This window comes from Polyodon spathula, chromosome 26 (assembly GCF_017654505.1).
Source record: "Polyodon spathula isolate WHYD16114869_AA chromosome 26, ASM1765450v1, whole genome shotgun sequence".
NCBI lineage: Eukaryota > Metazoa > Chordata > Actinopteri > Acipenseriformes > Polyodontidae > Polyodon > Polyodon spathula.
In genome coordinates, this window is record NC_054559.1 from 1,404,304 (window position 1) to 1,414,925 (window position 10,622).

General features: G+C 39.0%; 1 pseudogene; it reads right to left on the bottom strand.

Moving 5' to 3' along the window:
• Window positions 1-212: 212 nt before the first annotated feature.
• LOC121300461 lies at window positions 213-10,165 on the bottom strand (annotated as a pseudogene).
• Between the last annotated feature and the right edge of the window lie 457 nt (window positions 10,166-10,622).

Below are 10,622 nucleotides of genomic sequence, written 5' to 3' on the forward strand. Positions count from 1 at the left end.
CCCAGCGTGTTTGCTTATTTTTTTCTTTAAGCAATGGCTTTTTTCTGGCCACTCTTCCATAAAGCATTATTTTTTAGAATTTTTTGAAAAGTTATTTTTTTCATTTCACTTCACCAATTTGGACTATTTTGTGTATGTCCATTACATGAAATCCAAATAAAAATCTATTTTAATTCCAGGTTGTAAGGCAACAAAATAGGAAAAATGCCAAGGAGGGGGTCAATACTTTCCCAAGCCACTGTATACAAGTGTGCGGTGGCAAGCACTGATCAAGATGAGTGTGTGATCAAGCTGAGAGAAAGAATTCTCTGAACTTGATTAGCAGTAGCCACTGTACACAAACATATTAGAAATTATTACATTTGACAAAGAGATGAAACATGATCTTAACGTAGTGAATCTGTTTTTTATTAGTGCAGCTGCTGCTGACAGGTCCCCATGCCAGGGTTTTTTTAGTTCTTACAAAGAGCGTGCTTCTGTGACACAAGCAAGATCTACCCCTGAAAAAACAAGAAGGAAAACACATCTTGCTCCCACTCAGCTTTATTTTTCAATAAACTGTATAGCCTACATTTCTGCGTTTTTGCATTCATGTTGTTTTTTTGTGGTAAATTTATGTTCTGTGAAGTTGTGAGGTCACACTTATTGACTTGACAGCACACCTGAATTATTCATAAACTAATCCTGATGTTTCCATGGATTCAACACCTATTGAACATTTAGGAATGAAATGTTTAGTAGACATATTTCAGACTATTCTATTACTTAACATTAGTAGAAATAATGGTCTATTTCAGCAGATCAGGTAAAGAATGCCCATGCCAAGTTTCATCACATATTTGAAAGCGTGCATGGAATCAGAGGGGCCTCAGCTTGCCTTGTGCTCCAGGACTCACCTTGTATGTTCTGCAGACTAGATTGAAGACAGAACTCATGGCTTTAGCCTGTATTGCATTAGTGTGCTCCTGCAAGCAACCAACACATTGCGTTAGGATATAAAGGGATGAAAGCACTTGAAGCAAACACTACCACTGCACCATTTCAACTCTTTTGACTGTTACTAGTTTTCAACATTTTGAACTGACTTTGCAGTTGAAGTCACATGCTTTACACTACCCTTCAACAATATTATACAAAAATGTATTACTCCAGTACCAAATAACTACAGACAGAATATTATCATTTTTATACTGAAAATATTTAACGAGAGACATAAGAATATGAAGTTTTAATATGAAAATGTAACAGGGCGAGGGGTGAACCAGCGACCCTGCACAACACAAAAGAGTTTCTTCACCACTATGCCAAGGAGCCGGGCTCATCTGCAATCGTGGTTTTAGAGCTTTCAACCTCATCTCATCCACAGGGGACAGAATGTGTAACGGTAGTGTAACACACAACAAATACCCATTACAGAAACAATGCTTTTGTGCAAGATAACCCCTGAAGCAAAAATCAACATTGTAGGAACTGATAAAGTGAAGAATGCAAGTGGGCTGGTCTTTAACCTGAAGGCAGGCTGACACTGTTGCCCAACACATCTGCATCATAACATTTTGTTGGCTGGTTATGTAAACAGCGTTGCCCAACCAAATCTGCTCAGGGTTTTCCTGATTATTTAGGCTGCCTTGTTAATGCTCTTACCCCATTGACAGTTTCCCAGGGCACATACTGGTGGGCTGGTTTCAGAGCGTCAGTCAGCTGTGCGTTGGCGTGCATCAGTTTGTTTCCCTGGTCTCCTTTAGCGCATGTTATAATGGATTCCCAATGCACGGTGGGTTCATACAGTTTCAGGCACTGAGAAAGTTCAACCAATAGAACAGGACGGAAATGCAGGCTTTAATACAAAATCCATATATATTATGTTTGTTAAGAAAACCAGAAACAAAAAAGTTAATTTAAAAAGGACTCAAAGTGGTTGTTTTGTTTCCTTTAACAAAACAATTGTGCATCTCACACTTTTAGAAATCTGGCCCTTGCGTCTTTCTATTCAATACATGATTTCATGATAAATTAATATACAATGGACCAATTGATCTGCATTTCTAGCTTGAACACTTGATATGCATCTACTTATAAAATGCATAATTGTTATTAAAGATGTAGCTCATAATAGAAACAATATTGCATTTACTTGTGTAGGACAGGGGTTTTCATCTTTGGATATTCTTTCAAAATTCAAACAAAGATTTGAATACTCTTTAATTTTGAATTAGCTAATTAGCTGGAAACAAAAGTATTATTTGTACCAGTAATACAGTAATAAAATATAGCTGGTACATCATTAAATAACCTTTTAAAGAAAGGAGAGAAACACTTCTGTACAGTAGAATGTGTGTGTTATTTCAGACGGCAGTTATGCAAGGATTTCCGTCTATTACATGAATGAATATGAACACAGTTTGTTGCAACCGAATCATGCCAAGCAGTGTTTGTTTAAATAGCCCAATATCTGTCCCTGCACCAATAGAAATGTAAAGAAACTATTACTTTTTAATTAGAAAGGTTTCTCAGATGCCTTGGAAAAGACTAAAAATCATTAGAGGCTATTTGATATGTTAAGCATATTTGTCTTTAAAATAAAGTTATTTGAAATTATGCAGTTAATAATCTGCATCTGGGTAAATAAGACAAATAAATCTATGTGAGGTAGGTCCATGTGGGGCAAACCTGCTCTGCAGAAATAGTCTAAAGCAAGTTAGATGGCACTTACAGCTTCTCCTGACTTGATGACATCTTGAGAGGAGTGCATGCAGATGATGATGGGGAAGTATTTATGAATATGACCCAGACTGTTCATTATGCATGCCTGAGACGGAAAAAGGCTGTTCAGTGACTACTGACAAGACAGTTGAGAACAAAGACCTTTGAGTAGCAAAGGAGAGAAGACAATGAATTAGCCTGAAACAGTCAGACTTGATGAAGCTTTGATTTCAGGGATATTGTGGAGCGCTGTGGATTGGAAAGCCTTGGCTAGTAGTGGTGATGTGAGTTACTGACCTCAATCATGTTCCCAAGACACTCCTCTTCACCGTGCTGGCATATAAACTGCCACGGCTTACCGTCAAACTTCTGGAAAGAGATGCCTTCCACATTCTCTTCAAATCATGTGACAACATTTCAAATAGGACTAGGATTGTTCAGACAGAACTAGGACTAAGAGACCAACATGCACGGTTAGCTGTTTGATTTTCATAAACTTGGCCCAACTTGAACGGATCCCAATGAGACAGAAATGGCTCTGCATCTCGTCTCATTTAAATTGAACAGAGTTAAGGGCTGGACGTGAACCACTGATCTCCACAACGACAATACTCTAGGGCACCAGTGTAACATTCATGATGTCCAGCAGCAAAGTCCATGTGGGAAACAGCTTCATGACAAGGAAGCCTTTGCAGGCAGGACACAGACTCTCGTAGTACAGGCTGACCTGCACTGCAGCCTCACTCAGCACATTGCTTCTCAACCTGATAAGACAAATACACAACGATTTAAACAAGCCGGATCATTGTAGGGTTTGATTTCAGCCCCAAGACACTGACAAATAATACAATTAACCTGCACTGCTGCTGTGCTCTTCTGCCCTGCTGTCATAGAAAATGTATCACTCAACCCTTAATCGGCATAATTTACAGACAGACGGAAGAATATATACAATTGTTAATGGCTATGTGCTTTTTTTGATAATCAGTTCCATGTTTCTTGGTTATTGTAAGAGCACTGAGACGAATCAGTGACTTTATATGTACAAAATTATTAATAGTTGCGTCAAAATATGGAATACAGGGGGGTTTCCAGTGTAACAATAACAAACATCTACAGGTTAAGAAGAAAGTAAAAGAAAATAATAATTCATGTTTAACCTGAGGATCAGATGTAATTTGATAATATAAACACTATGGTTGGATTATAGAGGTCAACTTGCACTACTAATTGGCCAAAGGCACTACATTACTACATTTTGTAAAGCAACAGCGGACTGTCCCTATACCCACCATACAAATGAATCTGTAAGTCAGAAGTTGTATTTTGCATCTTAAAAAATCCCCTCTAAAAATTATTATGTACAGCAACAAAACTCACTTCCGTTTCTAAATGTGAACCAGCAAATGGCAGGCATTCGGTTATTCAGTCCTGTGCAGGATGCAATGCCAGTAAAACTCTTACACACACAACAATATGCCTGTAGGCAGATGTAATATTGATGAAATTCAAATAGAACTGTAAAGCTTTTTCAACCCTTTTATTCTATTCTGGGACTTTATCGTCCATGTTGGTCTGCAAGTATTGGATTCCCCGATGCGCTCTGTGATGCACACAGTGTAGTCAGGTTAGAGTTCATGGAGTTCAATAATCTTTATATTTCTACATAAGAACATAAGAACATAAGAAAGTTTACAAACGAGAGGAGGCCAATCGGCCCATCTTGCTCGTTTGGTTGTTAGTAGCTTATTGATCCCAAAATCTCATCAAGCAGCTTCTTGAAGGATCCCAGGGTGTCAGCTTCAACAACATTACTGGGGAGTTGATTCCAGACCCTCACAATTCTCTGTGTAAAAAAGTGTCTCCTATTTTCTGTTCTGAATGCCCCTTTTTCTAAACTCCATTTGTGACCCCTGGTCTCTTTTTTCTTTTTTCAGGCTGAAAAAGTCCCTTGGGTCGACACTGTCAATACCTTTTAGAATTTTGAATGCTTGAATTAGGTCGCCACGTAGTCTTCTTTGTTCAAGACTGAACAGATTCAATTATTTTAGCCTGTCTGCATATGACATGCCTTTTAAGCCCGGAATAATTCTGGTCTCTCTTCTTTGCACTCTTTCTAGAGCAGCAATATCTTTTTTATAGCGAGGTGACCAGAACTGAACACAATATTCAAGATGAGGTCTTACTAGTGCATTGTACAGTTTTAACATTACTTCCCTTGATTTAAATTCAACACTTTTCACAACGTATCCGAGCATCTTGTTAGCCTTTTTTATAGCTTCCCCACATTGTCTAGATGAAGACATTTCTGAGTCAACAAAAACTCCTAGGTCTTTTTCATAGATTCCTTCTCCAATTTCAATATCTCCCATATGATATTTATAATGTACATTTTTATTTCCTGCGTGCAGTACCTTACACTTTTCTCTATTAAATGTCATTTGCCATGTGTCTGCCCAGTTCTGAATCTTGTCTAGATCATTTTGAATGACCTTTGCTGCTGCAACAGTGTTTGCCACTCCTCCTACTTTTGTGTCGTCTGCAAATTTAACAAGTTTGCTTACTATACCAGAATCTAAATCATTAATGTAGATTAGGAATAGCAGAGGACCTAATACTGATCCCTGTGGTACACCGCTGGTTACCACACTCCATTCTGAGGTTTTTCCTCTAATCAGTACTTTCTGTTTTCTACATGTTAACCACTCCCTAATCCATGTACATGTGTTTCCTTGAATCCCAACTGCGTTCAGTTTGAGAATTAATCTTTTGTGCGGGACTTTGTCAAAAGCTTTCTGGAAATCTAAATAAACCATGTCATATGCTTTGCAATTATCCATTATCGATGTTGCATCCTCAAAAAAATCAAGCAAGTTAGTTAGGCACGATCTCCCTTTCCTAAAACCATGTTGACTGTCTCCCAGTACCCTGTTACCATATAGGTAATTTTCCATTTTGGATCTTATTATAGTTTCCATAAGTTTGCATATAATAGAAGTCAGGCTTACTGGTCTGTAGTTACCTGGTTCAGTTTTGTTTCCCTTTTTGTGGATCGGTATTACGTTTGCAATTTTCCAGTCTGTCGGTACCACCCCTGTGTCAAGAGACTGCTGCATGATCTTGGTTAGCAGTTTGTAAATTACTTCTTTCATTTCTTTGAGTACTACTGGGAGGATCTCATCCGGCCCAGGGGATTTGTTTATTTTAAGAGCTCCTAGTCCCTTTAACACTTCTGCCTCAGTTATGCTAAAGTTATTTAAAACTGGATAGGAACTGGATGACATGTGGGGCATGTTGTCAGTATCTTCCTTTGTAAAAACTTGTGAAAAGTAATCATTTAACATATTTGCTATTTTTTTTTCTTCATCTACGATTTTGCCATTTGTATCTCTTAAACATTTAATCTCCTCTTTGAATGTTCTCTTGCTGTTGTAATATTGGAAAAACATTTTGGAATTGGTTTTAGCTCCCTTAGCAATGTTCATTTCTATTTCTCTCTTGGCCTTTCTAACTTCCTTTTTGACTTGCGTTTGCAGTTCCGTGTACTCTTTCTGCGTACTTTCTTTTTGGTCCTTTTTTAATGCTCTGTAAAGTGCCTTTTTTCGCTGAATATTTTTTTTAATTGATCTATTAAACCATTTTGGCAATTTAGTTTTACATTTAGATTTGTCTACTTTAGGGATGTAATTGTTTTGCGCCTCTAGTACTACATTTTTGAAGAACAACCATCCTTCTTCTGTGGGTGTTTTCTCTATTTTACTCCAATCTACTTCTGTTAGTCTCTGTTTCATACCTTCATAGTTTGCTTTTCTAAAATTGTAAACCTTAACTTTAGTCTTTACTTTTGGGGATTTAAAAAACACTTCAAATGAGACCATGTTGTGGTCTGAGTTTGCCAGTGGTTCTCTGACCTCTGTTTTAGTTATTCTATCTTCGTTATTTGAAAAGACTAAATCAAGGCATGCCTCCCCTCTAGTTGGTGCCTTGACAAATTGTGTTAGGAAGCAGTCATTTGTCATTTCCACCATTTCTATTTCATCCTTCGCGCTACCCACCGGGTTTTCCCATTTTATTTGGGGGAAGTTGAAATCCCCCATTAGTATGGCTTCTCCTTTGCTACACGCATTTCTAATGTCATTGTATAACAGATTATTGTGCTCACCGTCTGAATCTGGCGGTCTATAGCATGCTCCTATTATTATGCCTTTTGAATTTTTGTCCGTTATTCTGACCCATATTGATTCGGTTTTATTTTCTTTGTCCAGGTTTAACACCTGGGCTTCAAGACTGTTTCTTATGTATAGCGCCACCCCTCCTCCTCTTCTGTCCTGCCTGTCTTTCCTATACAGTGTATACCCACAAATATTATATTCGTCCCCATCACTCTCAGACAACCAAGTTTCTGTAACACCTATCACATCATAGTTACTTGTTAGTGCAGTAGCTTCAAGTTCTAAAATTTTGTTTCTGATACTTCTAGCATTTAGATAAATACATTTAATGGTTGTCTTACCTGAGTTGTTGTTCTTGTTTTGATGCGGTCTCCCTTCTGTTTTTTTGTTGATTTCTCCCCCCTTCCTTTCTAGTTTAAATGCTTCTGAACCTGCTCGAGGATCTTTTCTCCAAGTAGACTGGTTCCTTTGTTATTTAAGAGCAGTCCGTCCCGTCTATACAGATAGTCCTTGTTGTAGAATGTGGTCCAATGATCAAGACAGGTGAAGCCTTCCCGTTTGCATCACATCTTCAGCCATGCGTTTTGATTAATTATTTCCAGCTGTCCATATGGTCCTTTGCAAGGTGCCGGTAGTATACCAGAAAATACCACAGTTTTGTTTTTCTCTTTTAATTTCCTTCCTAGCTCTCTGAATTTGTTTTGCAGGGATTTTGGTCTGTCTCTTCCAATGTTGTTTGTACCGATGTGGACGACTACTACCGGGTCGTCTCCTGTTCGTTCTAGGAGCCTGTCCACGTTCTCAGTGATGTGCTTGACCGAGGCTCCCGGAAGGCAGCACACTGTTGTAGTAAGGGGGTCCAAACTGCGAATTGAACCTGCTGTGTTTCTCAATATGGAGTCCCCAACAATCATGACCTCCCTTCTTTTTGCTGTCTGGTCACCACTGTCAATGGGGTCCTGGATGTTGTTCCTTTCGTTCTCTTGTTGTTGGTTCTGCTCATCAAAATTCTGAAGTGACTCAAATCTGTTGGTTGTTTTGATTTCTGGTGGTTGTGTTTGACGAAGTTTCTTTTTTTCCCTGCTTCTGCCTACCTGAACCCAGCTGTTCTGACCTTCTATCTCCCTGGTGGCTTTCAGTCTGTTAGGGGTGATGCAGACTTCCATGAATTGTGGGTGTGCAAGTTCCTCAAGATCCTGTTGCTGTCTCACTTCTTCTAGCTCCATTTCTAGCATACTTACTAGTTTATGCAAATCCTGGATCGCGTGGCACTTTACGTACACTTGGTTTAGCTCCGCTGGGTTTTCTTGGATTTCCCACATGAGGCAGGTGTCACAGATTACTGGCTTGAAGACCATGTTGAGGTTTTTTTTTTTTTGAAGTTTAGTTTCTTTTGCAGCCGTCAACCTGCTTTCAAACTGCTTCTAAACTGCTCTGTACTTTTCCACGCCTGTACTTCTCCCACTCGCTGTCGCTTCCACTCGCTGTCGCTGGGAAGACTGCCTCGTTTAACTGCTTAACCACTCCCTGAGGTAGAGTGACTGTGGTCTTGAACTTTCTCCATTTGTAGTTTCTGTCTGACAGTGGTGGTGGAGCCCCAAATCCTTAAAAATGGTTTTGTAACCCTTTCTAGACTGATGAGCATCAATAACTGTTTTTCTGAGGTCCTCAGAGATTTCTTTTGATCGTGGCATGACATGTTTCCACACACCTGTATGGTGAAGACCAAACTCAAACCAAAACAAAGTTTCTGATCTTTATATAGGGTGGGGCCTCCCAAACTCACCCCTGAAGATCTACCTAATTATTTAAACACCTGATTCTAATTATCCCCTTAATTGAGCTGATAAAACCAGGGGTTCACTTACTTTTTCACATACCCTGAATCTTAATTACTCATTGTTTGTCTAATTTATACATCATTTTGTTTCAAAAGACATGGAATTGGTAAATATAAACGCTATTGGATATTTAAGAAAAGACTCTTTTGGTAAAACTGTGGAATTTCGATAATTTCCACAAACTTTCTCGGCACTGTAAGTTACTGAGTATCACATTCTGCTGATATAGGGGATATCGGTCTGCCTTGTACTGTACTGTACTGTACTGTACCTCTTGAGGTGTCATGGGCTAGTTGACGAAACACAGAGGACAGAAGGTGTCCACTTGAAGACCCCAGAGATGTGCTCTACTTAGCTCAATCCAAGCGGTTGTCATGCTTATGCGCTGGGGAGACCACACTGGGTTGATCCCCGGAGCCAGCATCGCAGCCGTTGTGTAAGGTGATGCACTGGGGAGGCAAAATAAGCTGATCCCTGGAGCCAGCATTACACTACACTACACTTCAGCCATCAACACCAGGCAGAAGGATGTCAGAATGGAAATCAGTCCTTTTAATATAATTCACCATAATGCTAGCACCTATTTTGCTTATCCAGTGATATATAGGTCTTAAATACCATTTATTCAAAACTATTCATTGCCGTATTCGTCATGGTCAGAAATGTTTTCATCGTACTGAGCACCAACATTTGTATCCTCTCTCTTCGCCCTCCCTCACCTACCTTTTCCAAATTTAGAATGTCCAATTACATTCCCTCACAACAGCCACTCCCCACACAGGTCAGGAGGATTGAAGCGGGTGGGTGTCCTCTGATCCCCAAGCAAATCACCTCTTTACACCCAGGAGCTCCACAGCGGATGTGATCTGCCGGCCCTTGGGTGGTTAAAGGCCAGCCCTGCTTTGAGCTGGCTAGGAAGTTACACAGCTGTAGCTGTGTACTGACAAAATGTCTATCAATCAACCTCTATTTGTTTTTTCATGTATTCCAAGATGTCATTTTACACTAGTCACAGTATTGTACATTTTAACAATTCCCCATACTAAGCTAAGTGTATTAAAGCATATGTAAGCATTGGTAAAGCATGATAAATACATGGCAACTGTAGTAAATCCATAGTATAACCATAGGAAAACTATAAAATTACAAATTCTTGTGTTTGTTAATGTGTTTGATACACAATTGCCTGTAAAATGTGTTAAACGTGTTCAAGTGGCAGAGCTGCAGTATCAATTTTTAACTGCTCTTTCCTTTATTATTATTATTATTATTATTATTATTATTATTATAAACTGCATTTTCCTGTGATACTCATCAAGATGTAAGCCTTATCATATCATAAATGAAAAGTGACTTAACCTATACCTCAGATTTGTATTTTATAAAACACACTAGGTAATACTAGTGTAGGGTCAGAAAGTGGTACGTGTACCAAAAGTTGCCCAACATTATGTCAGAAAATGGTACACTGCCGATGCTGTGATTGACTACTGCACATGATTTCCATTATGTGAAAGTAGATGTTAAAACTTAATTTCAAGTCGTCTCTCGCCAAAGATCAGCACCAACAAAGACATAGCTTTACAGTAAACTAATGTGATCCCTGGGCCGGATGAGATCCTCCCAGTAGTACTCAAAGAAATGAAAGAAGTAATTTACAAACCGCTAACCAAGATCATGCAGCAGTCTCTTGACACAGGGGTGGTACCGACAGACTGGAAAATTGCAAACGTAATACCGATCCACAAAAAGGGAAACAAAACTGAACCAGGTAACTACAGACCAGTAAGCCTGACTTCTATTATATGCAAACTTATGGAAACTATAATAAGATCCCAAATGGAAAATTACCTATATGGTAACAGGGTCCTGGGAGACAGTCAACATGGTTTTAGGAAAGGGAGAT